The sequence below is a fragment of the Mauremys mutica genome, chromosome 1 (assembly GCF_020497125.1).
Source record: "Mauremys mutica isolate MM-2020 ecotype Southern chromosome 1, ASM2049712v1, whole genome shotgun sequence".
NCBI classification, from domain to species: domain Eukaryota; kingdom Metazoa; phylum Chordata; order Testudines; family Geoemydidae; genus Mauremys; species Mauremys mutica.
This window is the reverse complement of record NC_059072.1, coordinates 347,312,625-347,327,074: the sequence shown is the minus strand read 5'-3', so window position 1 is coordinate 347,327,074 and position 14,450 is coordinate 347,312,625. Positions and strand designations below refer to the sequence as shown.

The 14,450-nt window shown below is 42.9% G+C and overlaps 1 protein-coding gene across 1 annotated transcript in view; it reads right to left on the bottom strand.

Annotated features, from left to right (window-relative positions):
• The window catches only part of TENM4 (teneurin transmembrane protein 4), a 766,570-nt gene that overhangs the window by 546,619 nt on the left and 205,501 nt on the right, over positions 1-14,450 (bottom strand). The window lies entirely within an intron of this gene.

Sequence of the window (14,450 nt, the reverse complement as noted above, 5' to 3'; positions counted from 1 at the left end):
GGGTTGGAGAGTGACAACTCTTGAAGTGTGTCAGCAACTCTAAAGAACAGGGTAGGGATCCCAAAGATTGCACTATAAAGCGCATATAGGGACCCAAAAGCCAACCATTAAAGAAAAGTCAGACAAATAAATACAGCACAGATTGCAGGCAAGGAAAGGCATGCATTCAATTCTACTGTGGTTACACTTCCTTCGTGACTTTATCCATTGATAAGATTTTAATATTTAATTCCACGGGCAAGCTAGTCCAGAAAGGGCTTCCCAACTAACCTATTGCCAATAGCAATTTGGATTAAGACCAAGCTCTAAATGCAATACTATGAAATTGATTGGCATTATGCTGGAGTATTTTCCATCGTCTCCAAATGATATAAAACAATAACTGCACTTCAGAGATTTAGAGATGAGGAAATCATTCTAATTCCACTACTTGAATCTATGAAACTCACAGGTTGAAATCCAAATGGAACACGTATCTTTCACGTATTACAAGGACACTGGCAAACAGTGTTAGGATTCAAGTATCAGAGGGGTAGCCGCATTAGTCTGGATCTGTAAAAAGCAACAAAGAGTCCTGACGCAACACCCATGAAAGCTTATGCTCCAATACTTCTGTCAGTCTATAAGGTGCCACAGGACTCTTTGTCAGTGTTAGGATTACAGTTTCAGATTTGTAAAAATAATGGTAATAGCAGCTTACATTTTTATAGGGCCTTTCATTTCAGAGTATCCTGAAGAACTTTACAGATTTAAACGGGCACAGAAATTGCACACAAGAATCACTACATCCACAGCTACAACACACCTTTGGGGTGAAACATGGCAACTGCATACAAGCACGCAGCAACACTACACAGTAACTTAAGAGAAGAATTCTATAACAAATAAAACTTCTGGGGGCATGTGTGAGAAACATAACATGACTAGAAACATAATCAGGGTTTTTAAACATTTTTCTTCTTTTAAATTAAAACATCCCAGCAGCAGATGAGAAGCAGGAAGTGAAACTGACTAGTCATAGAAAGTAAAACCAACATATTTTGTTTCATTATCCAAGGGGAGTGAATGCAAAGAGCAAACAAACAGTATATGTTTAAAAAAATTCTACCCAGTGTTGTTAATAACCAAGGCAAGGAATTTTTCTTAACTACTCAGTGTTGCCAATTCTTGAAATATTTGGTGTTTTTCTTAGCATCCCAGCTGCTGGAGGCCTGGGATTACATGAGAACCACAACTCGTTTAAAAAATAAAGCAAAAGTCTTTAGCTGTTACAACTGTAGAGAAAATCTTGAAATTGTGAACCACAAAAGAGAAAGCATATAAAAAGAACCGAACACTGATTATTTGATCAAGTCTAAGGTCACCAGATAGCAAATGTGAAAAATCAGTAAACTTTTGGGGGGGGGGGGGAATAGTTAGAGCTCTGCACAGATACAAAAAATTGGATCCACATCCGCGATCATTAACGTGTATCCGACCCGTGATCTGCACTCCACCTTTTATATGTATCCGCACCAGCACCTATCTCACTATTAGAGCCCTGCATGGATACAAAAATTGGGATCTGCATCCGATCTGCAAAGACGGTAAACAATACAACCGCGTCCGTGGAGCAGATATCCGCTCTAGGTATAGTTGCATATACAAAACAAAGCCCCTATTATTGGAATGGTCCTGATAATAATGCTCCTAATCAAGTCTCACTATAATCTTGATGATATCCCTCAGAATTCTCCGTTAGAACATAAGAACGTAGCATAAGAACATAAGAACGACCATACTGGGTCAGACCAATGGTTCATCTAACTGAGTATCCTGTCTTCCAACAGTGACCAATGCCAGGTGCTTCAGAGAGAATGAGCAGAACAAGCAATCATTGAGTGATCCATCCCCTGTCGTCCCTCCCAGCTTCTGGCAGTCAGAAGTTTAGGGACACTCAGAGCATGGAGTTGCATCCCTGACTATCCAGGCTAATAGTCATTGATGGCCCTACCCTCCAGGAACTTATCTAGTTCTTTTTGGAACCCTGTTATAGATTTGGCCTTTACGACATCCCCTGGCAATGAGTTCCACAGGTTGATGGTGCGTTAGTACTATGGCCAGAGTCTTACGTGGACAACATGCGCACAGTAATAAAGGCACTAGGGAACTCTTTACTCCCTACTCGAAGGCTACTCGAAGCTTGGAGAGTGCAGGAGTAAGTGAGGCTACATGCCTGTTTACTGTCTTCCTGGAGCTCGTGGGAGGGGCAGGAGATGCACAGACCCTTGACTTGACCCCGCTACCCCCCCCAACATTTGCTGGGCAGTGCAGGTGAGCTGGCACAGGGGGTGTTTTAATTTGCTGCTTTAGGCTGGCAGTAAAATACTCATCCCTCCTGCCCTTCAAAATCAGGCAGTGGGAGGAACTGTGGGTATGTCTACACCAAAAATGCTACAGCAACTCCGCGGTAGCACTGCAGTGTCGGCACTCCCTACAGTAAATTCTTCTGTCACTATAGTAAATCCACCTCCTCGAGAGGCAGTAGCTAGGTTGACAGAAGAATTCTTCTGGTGACCTAGTGGTGTCTACACCAGGGCTTAGGTCAGCTTATCTCTAAAGGGAGTGAATTTTCAACATCCCAAAGTCAAGTGATGTAGCTAAGTCAACCTAACTGTATAGTACAGACAAGCCCTGTGACTCAGAGGACTCTCTGGGAATCACGATGACTCCTGGGCTACTCCCGGGGTGGTACAGCTTATGCACCATCTCTTGTTCCGGCTTGTGCATAAATTCAGAGGGGAAGATTCTCAGCTGGTGGAAACCCATAAAGTCAATAAAACTGTATTATGAAGTGTATGAAGTCAATGGCGCTTCGCCAATTCACACCGGCTCAGAAACTGCCCAATAATCTACCCCTAACCTTTTAAAAAAGAATGCAAGTTTTGCACTGGACGGTGTCAAGCCATCATGATACAAGCCATTTTCTTTGAGAGGCGATTTGCGTGAGCAGGGAAAAGTCCTACAGGATTTATCTCCTTGATGTGTTCCTTTATCGCAAGTGTATGATTTTTTTATTTATTTAACACACATTCTAAAAAGCCGAATCATTGACCTACTTCTTAAAATGCATCATATGTTCCTCTGATTCCTTAAACGGTGCGTTACAAAATGAACATCGCAAGGGTTTGCATGAGCAGGAAATGAAACAAAAGCTAAAATAAAAAATAAAATAAAAATAGACTTCTTCATATACATGAATAATACAAACTAGGGAGATGAATTATGTAAAAACATAAACCACATGGTTTTTTTTCTTCTTTTAGCCGTAGAAATCCCAACCAGCCAGCTCTCAATTGTAAAATTTCTTCTGCAATATTAAAGAAGAGATCTTCCCTCATTGCAGAGTGATAAAAAAGACACTAAAACCTGCTCTGTCATTAGTCACAAAGCATTTTAATGTGGGTTTGCAACACTGTAAAAGGTGACCTGCAGAAGGCAAGTGGCAAGCTGTAATTCTGTGGCCTGCAAGGTAACGCTGCGATCTGTTTTGCTGATAATTGACCTTCTTGTTATGTACTGACCATTCGAAACACTTTCAACTCGCCCAGTGGGCCCTGCCAGAACTGTGTGCTGGGCCCAGTGAGATGGATAAGAGAGAATTGAGCTCCCCATATGATGGAAATAGCAGCCACTATCTTGTTTTGAAACAGCAGAAAAAATAAAACTGTCGACCGAATTCCATCTGTCAGTGTCAGGAAAACAAACACTTTTTTATCGATTGCCATTAATTTATATTACAGTTGACACCCAGAGGCCTCAAGTGAGGTTAGCGCCTCAATACTCTGGGCACTTTGCAAATGCTTCGTAAGATACAGTCTCTGCCCTGAAGAGTTTACAATCTAGACAGACAAGACAAAGGGTGGGAGGGGACAGACACAAAGAGATTTGCCCCAGGACATACAGTTCAACAGTAGGGTTGCCAGGTGTCCGGTTTTTTAATCGAAAGTTGGGTCGAAAAGAGAACATGGCAGTGTCCAGTCAGATGTATTCACCAGACATTACAAGTCCAGTTACCGCAGGCAGGGGTAGGGGGCGGGGAGTGGCAGTCTGTCACCTGGCCCTGAAGCGGCTGCACCCGCGGCAGCACATATGCACCGGCTTCAAGCTGTGGGCGGCGCCTTTGCGGAGCACAGTTTGCAGGGCTGTGGCTGAGAACGGAGTGCAGGGGCCCATGGAGAGCGGGAGAAAGGGTTCCCAGCGGGCATGGAACGTTCCCGGGCAGAGAAGGAATGCGAGCTGCCCCGCCAGCCGGCACTTCCCCCAGCCATGCTCTTAGGCAGCTCCCAGGAGGGGAGGGCTCGAGCAGGCAGGGAAGGGGGCTGCTGGATAGGCAGTACAGAGGGAGGCTGCCATGCAAGAGGGCCATGTCCTAGCTTGCCAACGCAGCCACAGCCCACAGCCCTCTTCTGACTTGCACCCCCAGGCGGGCTGCTGGAGCTGGGGTTTGCAAGTCCCTTGGGGCTGCTCACGCTGTAGTTGACGGGGGGGAGGAGCAAGCGGAAGATAGAATCTCAAGGGAAAAGGTGGATTTGGGGCCTGGGGGAAGAGACGGAGCATGGGTGAGCCTGGGGGGGGGAAAGGTGGTGCAGGGGTGGGGCACTGGAGGGAAGAGGTGGAGAAGAGCAATGGGCCTTGGGAGGAAGAGGGGGTTGGGTTTTCAGACATTAGAAAGTTGGCCACTCTACTCAACAGTGGCAGAGCTTGGAACAGATTCCAGGTCTTCTGAGGCCAAAGTCCAGTGCTCTAACTACTGGACTACACTGCCTCTCCTCTCCAGAAGATGCCTCTCTCACATCTTCAATGTGCTTCACAAACAGACTAATGAACCTTATACAGAAAACATTTTAATATGCTCCCTCTTGGAAATCTAGACCTATTTTTCCTCTTGCTTCTTTGGTTTTCTCTAACTTTAAACATAAATGTTATACAACCATCAAATTTCATCCAGTAACTCATCTTTACAATCTCAGATACAGGCTATGTGGAGGAGCTCAAAATACTAAAGCTGTAAAGTTATTGCAGTAATTTTCCATAACTGAACTGAGTTTAGCCAAAGAAAGCTGATGGAAGTGACAAGTGTCTTCAGTCACTTATGCATCTGGAAATTTACAATGAAATGCCCAGACTAGAATCTTGGATTTTTTATTTCGCAGTAACACATGCTGTACTTCAGTGAAATATGTCTGTCTGCAAAATATCTTCATCTCCTTTGGTCATAATTAAGGTTGTGCTTTTAAGTATGACTTAGAGGAATTGGATGTGGGTGTAGTAAAAGGAAACTATTTGCAAAGTTGAAGAGTCTGTGTATGTGAATGTTATGATGTGTGAGCAGTTAATGTAGCCTTTAATAGGGGTTTTCTTCCATCTTTACTGATCACATTAATGAGATATGCATTTGACCAACCTTAACTCTAAGTCAACAAAGATTTTTAAGTCAGGGAGGCTTAATATGTATTATAAACATTTTTCTGATACCCACACAAATGTTAAATAAAAAGTATCTTCCTCCACACATGGTCCCAACAAAGTTGTTTTGGGCTATTCATGGAGCACGGTGCTATTAACCCAGAGTACAGGTATCATGATCTGCTTCTAAATGCTTGTGACAGGATTTGCTTCAATTTATGACATCAAACAAAAAAGGACATAGTCAGTTTGAATGCAAAATCGGTATCGATCCCCTTTGCTAATGGGCAACAGATTTTGAGACTTTTCAGCCAGTCGTTCTCCCATCAATCGAGAATACAGTGGCATGGGGTCAGGATGTATTTTCTAGTGTAACTTCTCTATTTACAAAATGTACATAAGTACTGTTTATCTGGAACCGGGGTTGTCACAAAGTGCACCCAGGCAATTCCATTTTTCAGAAGCCTCACACCAGATACTACTAGCCTGCCCACGTTAGAGCACATTGTTTGTTTTTGGTCACTACCTGCTTTAGAACACTCCGTTCCATTCCCCTACCCATGCCTCTGAGCGTTCCGGCTGGAAGACCCCTCCTCCAAAGCTTGACCCTTACAGTAGTAACACCTCTGCCACAACAACCCATGTTTTAGGAGTTTCATCCCTCCCCTGCCCAATGGGCAAGGTCAAAAGAAGATTTCCTTTTACAAACTGGATCCTGGTGTCAAGAAGGACCTTCCTCCCCAGAAGCCTAGAGACAGACACTCCATTATGAGACTTAGAGCTAGTTGAAAAACAGCTAAAAAAATGTTTCATAAAACAATTCTTTTTTGGTTTTTTTTCCTAGAAATTTCACAAAATTTCAACCAGAGTCTGACCACATATGGTTCAAGACAAAGAGAGAACCACAAGGCACACCTGCATACACTACTCCATGGTAAAAACCTTGGAATATCTCAATATTTTTTTCAAAATTATTTTTATTTTTTGTAAGTAAGATTATATTCATTGATGATAATGGATTACCTTCCCACACCTCTAGACAGGATTGGAAAACATAGTCTGAACTATACATACAAAATGATGGGGTCTAAATTAGCTGTTACCACTCCAGAAAGAGATCTTGGAGTCATTGTGGATAGTTCTCTGAAAACTTCTGTTCAAGTGACAGTGGCAGTCAAAAAAGCTAACGGAATGTTAGGAACCATTAGGAAAGAGATAGATAATAAGACATAAAATATAATGTCATTATATAATTCCATGGTATGCCTACACCTGGAATACTGCATGTAGTTCTGGGTGCCCCATCTGAAAAAAAGATATATTAAAATAGAAAAGGTACAAAGAAGGGCAACAAAAATTATTAACGGTATGGAACAGCTTCCATATAGGGAGAGATTAAAAAGACTGGGACTATTCGGCTATGAAGAAGAGACTAAGGGGAGACATGACAGAGGTCTATAAAATCATGAATGGTCTGGAGAAAACAAATAAGGAAGTGTTATTTACCCCTTCACATAACACAAGAACCACGAGTTACCCAATTAAATTAATAGGCAGCAGGTTTAAAACAAACATGGAAGCATTTTTTTCACACAACGCACAATTAACCTGTGGAACTTGTTGCCAGGGGATGTTGTGAAGGCCAAAACTATAACTGGATTCAAAAGAGAATTAGATAAGTTCATGGAGGATAGCCATTGGTGGACCTATTAGCCAGATGGTCATGGATGCAATCCCATGCTCTGGGTGTCTCTATGCCTCTGAACGCCAGAAGCTGGGACTGGACGACAGGGATCACTTGATGATTGCCCTGGTCTGTTCATTCCCTTTGAAGCATCTGGCATTGGCCGCTGTCAGAAGACAGGATCCTGGGCTACTGGGACTATTGGTCTGACCCATTATGGTCATTCTTGTATTATGTTGAATGTTCCGTTAAACATTTAACATCTTATATATTTCCATGTCTTTTAACTTCTGCAGTCTACTTGCTATGGAAAGCCTGATTTGTTTAAGGCAACCAAAACTGCTATATTATATTATTCTGGGACAAAGTACTGTCTGGTGCTTTCAAAGACAATCATATCCTGCGCTCTGAACAGAGGCAAGTAAAACCATGAGGAGAAGGTTGGGATGACACTCCCAACTGCATAGTGAAAAAAAGCTTTACCTTCCTAGTGACCCATTTTATTAAACACAGATTTCTTGACTACAGAGTTATGACTTCCCCCAAGGAAGACATCAATACCCTCCATTTCCCTCCCTGTCTTACCCTTTAATTTAAACATACATATGTGTGTGTGTGTGTGTGTGTGTATACTTATCTAGTCCTTATGGTTGCAGAAATAACTTTAAAAATGTAGACCTAGTATAAATAAATGCAGTGGCACCTGCTTGAATATGCAGAAAGCCTGAAACAACAGCTAAATCTGGGGGTTATTAAAGGGTGTCATGGGGTCACAGTGACCTACTTTTTCCATATTATGAATCTATTAATATATGAATACTGGTAAACTGGAGGCACATCCAGTCAAGATGGAAGGAGAGTGGTAGGGAGGCCTCCAGGGATGGAGAAGGATTGAGAACCACTGCTCTGAAATATTGCTTCTGCAGATCCCCACTTGGGGGATGCATTTCTCTTGTGCTACAGAAACTCTAGAGAGAGAAGGCTTCCTCTTGCAGATCTGAATGTTTGGATGTACATATAGGGTGAGGATAAAATTTGGCCCCCTTTAGTTCCTTCTTCTAATACCAAATCCATTGGCAGACTCCAACAAAGGAAGAAGGGTGGGAAGCATGCACCTGCCGAGGTGATGGGGTTTGGTTTGGTTTTTTTTTGGTCTCCTTCAAGAACAGTCCCAGCAGACAACTACTTGTGGGAGATTAATTAGCAGCATATTCTTCAAGGAAGAGGGGCTTGAGGAGTGCTAATTAAATATTGCAGAGATGCTTACCAAGAGTAATGCTGCTGCAAGAAGGTATGAATGTTACTCTATATACAGTGCTGGAAAGGTGCAAGTACCAAAAAGCACTGAGCCAAATCCAGTGTGGACGGGTGCGGCGTTAAATCGGTTTAACGCTGCTAAAATCGGTTTAAACGCATAGTGTAGACCAGGCCTAAGTATCACATGTGCCTTGTCATGCCTGATCTTTCTGATTACACATGTTAATTACTGCTTGTTGCACGAAGGTTCACAGAGGGATGGCCTCCGCTGTACAAAAGGGACCTGACCACTCAGGTGAGATCTACATTAAAATCTGCCCTCTCCACTAGATCATGCTGCCTGCACTCCTTCTGTGATCAACATCTTATAGGATGTGGTTCTAACGAAATAGGGGTGAATGCCCTCCTCCCCCACACTTTTAAAGCAGGTTTACTCACCCTGTCACCACACATAGCCAGCATAACAGTATCGCGAATGAGGATGACTTTACACTTTCATGCAACTCTGCTCTGACCCCGCAGACGACGAACCCTCTGGAACAAAAATCCGTTCTGCATCGCTCCCACCCTTCGAACAACAGAATTCATTTTCCCATTTGGTATTTTATTTTGATGTTCCAGGCATAAAAGGCAAATAGTTCCCTCAAGCCATTTCTTCTCTATGAAACTGTGAAATAGCTTTGCAATTTCAGAGCAGTTTAAAATGCATTGTTATGTTCAGAAAGAAGGGGCTGGGGTGGGGAGAGAGCTCCTTTTCTAACTTTGAGTACTGAATGCAGCAGGAAAACCTGATTTAAATTCTTCAAATAAAGATTTTCATAGCCGCCACAGTTATCAAGGCAGATGCCTCCCTATTTGCATACTGCCATCTATGTAAAAGAGATGAGATTCAATAGTTTTATTATAATTATAGAGCTAGGTTTTTAGTATTAATAAGTCTATTGTTATCATCTCTGCCTTTATAAAGCATGGCATTTCTGTCATACAAACTGAAGGACTGGACTGCATTTTAAAGGCACATTCTCAAAGAAAAAAACCTTTTCCAAAGACTCTCCTTATTTTGTTGGGAATGAATTGTCTTGCTGCAGATTATCACTGACGACTGGGCTTGATGATTGGGTTTTTCAACACACCTTCCTGGGCGCTGCTCAGGATGCACAGTGCTTTGTTTAAGATTCACAGCAGCAGCACGATGCATTTTTAAAGATTTTATCGATGGCAGATTCTATGGGATTCCAGGCAGTTCCTTGGTGCCTGGATTGTTGTTGTTTTATTTCTTTCTTTAAACGGGGCACCCTCCACTGAAACACAGAGGAAGGTGACTGATAATTAAGGTGAAAATGCAGCTCTCCCATCCCACTACAGAACTTTTATCTTAAGTGCAAACTCTTATCAAAAGCATTCTTATCTCACCGCCTGCATATCCTGCACTCCAACCTCACACACAACTCCCATCAAGATCAATGAAAGCTCTACAGAGGGAATGAAGGCACAATCGTCAATAGAGGCTTGCAGCAAGTGTGGCTATGAAGGCACAATTGTCTAAGGGACAATGTCTATGGTGAAATTGTATTAAGAAAAATCGTTGGCTTTTGAGACTGATAACACATATAACTGAAGCTGAGGCCCATGTGCTATCGTGGCTGGAAGGAACGGCTTATAAAGTCTAAGGCTCAGGTTTTGAAACACACTGAGTCCTGAGAACCACAAGTCCAAATCCTGGCAGGATTCTTCTGAGGTAGATGAACTGAGTACCATGGAGCTCAGTTTATGAGATGGATTTTAGGACGCCCAAATGCAGGGATCTTAGAAACCAGTAATGTGATTTCCAGAGGTGCACGGCATCCCAATCGGACCTGTGGGTGTTTGGCATCTCTGAATATCAGCCCTCACAATCCTACGTGCTGTGCCTGGGCATTAAAGATCCCATGCAAACCAATGACTCTTTCATATGCATAATCAGGATCTGGGTCTTGTGCCAGTTGCTGGAAGACACTATCCAGCAACATGCAACAAGTGATCGTAATAACAAACAATATGAGTGAAGGGCTTGGAGTGGGGTACCAGAGTAAAGAAGAAAGCATTCTCTTTAACTAGGCTGCCTCTCTGCACAGCTTGACAGTATTTTTGAAATACCAGCAATCCCCACATGCCCTCTGCCTGGCCATTATCTGATAGGCACCGTGTTTTTTGAGTGTGCTGGAGAGAGCAAGGCAGGAGTTGGCTACACTAGAGATGAGGTTGCTGTAATCAAGACAGGAGATAATGAGGCCCTGCAGCAATCTCTTTATCAATATCAAATGCACAAGAGCCTTACTGGAATGAAACTTTGGCAATTTCTGTTTGCTGGGACTCCAGAGAGGCCACTGTGGGGTATCCATAACCCCAGGTGTGGGAAGCTGCTGGTGAACAGTTTTATAGCATGTATGCTCCTCCTCCAGAAACCCCAAACCAGTTACTGACATGGCCCTAAATCCCACCCATTAACTCAAACCCTGACCTCAAAAGCACAAAGACACAGGTATATTTTCAAAGACATGCTACATAGGGATGTTCAGCCATGTATCTCACACTGGTTTTGATGAGTCACATGACTAAACTGCATAAAGCATAGAGAATATCCCCCTGGGCTTAATCCATCAATGAACATTTTCTACCCCATTCTTCACCTACCATGAAAAAAGACCTTAAATCCAGATTTATCATCTCCCCAAGTACTTGTCATCTTGCATTATAGTGACAGAACACAAAAACTTACACACATACCCTCTAGTAAGGAATTCATAGACTCCCAGAGTGGACAGGATTAAGAGAACTAAACACAGTGCTTAGGCGTTCGAATATGTAGTCTGTGGAGCATGTTCCATAGCTCTGAGGAGACAAACAAATGCAAATTAAAATCACCACTAGGAAAGGCAACGTCTTCTAGGTGTCCAAGGGAACTAAATCTTTCTACTTATTTCCCTGTTTGGGCAAACTTCACCAGCCTTCACCATATACAGAACCACTATCAAATGGGAAGAGGGGAGACGGAACTAACTGTGTTTGGCATATTTATATCTAAGACTCCAGAGGCAAGTTAGAAAAAACAAATTGACTTTATGAGAGTAAGAGATTAGCTCAGCTGAGCTCAGCTGGAATGGCAGGAGCCAGTCTGAGGGGGTAAGAGAGGATTTGAGTTCTGTCTAGAGCCACAGAAACTTCAAGCCCCAATGATCCAAATGTCAAACTTGGAGCGTTACATCAGCAGAAAACTTGACTGTTCAAACCTTGAGGACATTAAGCTCTTGCTGACACTTTGGGGGAAGCAGTGGCTTTCATACAGTCTGGACTACTGAGGAAACCCTGTATCTGGCAGGCCAAAGGGCAGCATATTCCAGGTCCATGTTTTTCAGTTTCACTTCAATAGTCAAATTCCTTCCAACAGCAAAGCCGCAACCCAGAAAGACTCTTGGCAACTAGTTCCTGGCTTACAAGCCAATTTCAAAGGTTTGCTGCTCAACACTGGGCTTACACACATCACCACCAACTCTATGAGGTACAGTCTAAAAGACAGAAATGTAATAGCAGAGGGTCCTCCAATCTTGCAGACACAGGTATAACAAGACCCAATGGCTGGAAGTTGAAGCTAGACACATTCTGACTGAAAATAAGGCATGGCTTTTTAACTGTGAAGGTAATTAACTCTTGGAACAAACTACCAATGGTTGTGATGGATTCCATCCCTGGCAATTTTTAAAATCATGACTGGATGGTTTTGCAAAAGCAGTGCTCTAGTTCAAATAGGAATTGATTCAGAGAATGTTTGTGGCCTGTGTTTCGGCTAAGGTCAGACTACATGATCACAGCAATTCCTTCTGGCCTTAGAACCTTTCACATCACACACCAGAAAGCTGCAGTCCCTCTACAATTAACCCAACACAATAGAAATGATAAGCAACAACAATACACAAAATAGGGAAAACAAATTCAAGAGTAAGGTGAGGAGCAGAACTTTCTGCTCACGCTGACCTAGTATGGGGCTTTAAGAAAGTCATTTTACTTCTCCATGCCTCTCTTTTCGCTCCTACCCATTCTCTTATCTATTTAGACAGTAAACTCTTCAGGGCAGGGTGATGTCTTTCATTAGATGTTGGTACAGTGCCAACACAATGGGGCTGTGATCTCAGTTGGGGTCTCTAGACACTATCATAATGCAAATACAACACTTTTTCTTCTGTCTCTTTTCTCAACACGTACAGTAGCTCCCAACAGTCCTATATTTCTGACCGGACTCAAGAAATAGGATCAAATATGACTGTCTTCTGCAGTCAGCACAGCAAGGTACCCATGTTTTCAATAGCACCCTCCCAAATTCTTGTTTATCTAAATTCAAATTCATTATCAATGTGCCTTGAATTAGCTCTAACCTAATACTAGTCTCTGACAAATCCTTTTTAATCCTACCTCACTTGTGCCTGATCCTGTGTCCACTGAAGTCCATGGGAATCTTTCCATGGACTCCAGTGGGTGCTGGCTCAAGTCCTTAATCCAGAGGTTGCCCAGGAATATGGAACAAAACCAGACCCGATGACTAGTTAGAGAGAATTTAAGAGCAATACACAGAATATTTGACACTAAACTTGGAGGAGTGGTAGATACGCTGGAGGGTAGGGATAGGATTCAGAGGGATCTAGACAAATTAGAGGACTGGGCCAAAAGAAACCTGTTGAGGTTTAACAAGGACAAGTGCAGAGTCCTGCACTTAGGACGGAAGAATCCCATTCACTGTTACAGACTAGGGACCGAATGGCTAGGAAGCAGTTCTGCAGAAAAGGACCTAGGGGTTACAGTAGACGAGAAGCTGGATATGAGTCAACAGTGTGCCGTTGTTGCCAAGAAGGCTAACGGCATTTTGGGCTGTATAAGTAGGGGCATTGCCAGCAGATCGAGGGACGTGATCATTCTCCTCTATTCGACATTGGTGAGGCCTCATCTGGAGTCCTGTGTCCAGTTTTGGGCCCCACACTAAAAGAAGGATGTGGAAAAATTGGAAAGAGCCCAGTGGAGGGCAACAAAAATGATTAGGGGGCTGGAACACATGACTTATGAGGAGAGGCTGAGGGAACTGGGATGTTTAGTCAGCAGAAGAGAAGAATGGGGGGGATTTAATAGCTGCTTTCAACTACCTGAAAGGGGTTTCCAAAGAGGATGGAGCTAGACTGTTCTCAGTGGTACCTGATGACAGACCAAGGAGTAATGGTCTCAAGTTGCAGTGAGGGAGGTTTAGGCTGGATATTAGGAAAAACTTTTTCACTCAGAGAGTGGTGAAGTACTGGAATGGGTTACCTAGGGAGGTGGTGGAATCTCCTTCCTTAGAGGTTTTTAAGGTCAGGCTTGACCAAGCCCTGGCTGGGATGATTTAGTTGGGAATTGGTCCTGCTTTGAGCAGGGGGTTGGACTAGATGATCTCCTGAGGTCCTTTTCAACTCTGATATTTTGTGATTTATGAATAGGTGGTTTGGAAGACAGTCTGTCATCCTCCAGAGGATGACTAGAACTATTGTACAACCTCCGTGTATGCACTGCTTAAATGCCTGCCTCATTCAATACTGCATTTCTGTGGCACATGGAGTGATTCCTGCAATAATCTGGTACTAGGGCGCCACAGCTGGTTCTTAGCTAAGGCATCCCTGATATCTGCACTTAAAGCAAAGGATTAAATCTCTCTGTTATACAAATGGTAAGATCTCTCCTCAGAGTACAAAACAAATTTTCTGAGAATTCACAAGAGAATCTGTCAAGTAGTTTATGAGTTATGGCCCTTTCAAAATATCTCGTTTTGTCTTTTTTGTTGTTGTTGTTTTTTTCTCGGTGGGAGATGAGTATAAGCTTTTTTGGAGCAGTAAGTCTAACCTTTTCATTTCTCTCAGATCCTGATAGCAAATATGGTCCTGAAGTCTGAGATTTGAAAACTGATTCACATACTTGTAGATTATTGTACTATCGAGGACATAAACTATTATTATATTGTAATTACGGTCACACCTTCTATTATGATCGCACCTAGGACGCCCAATCA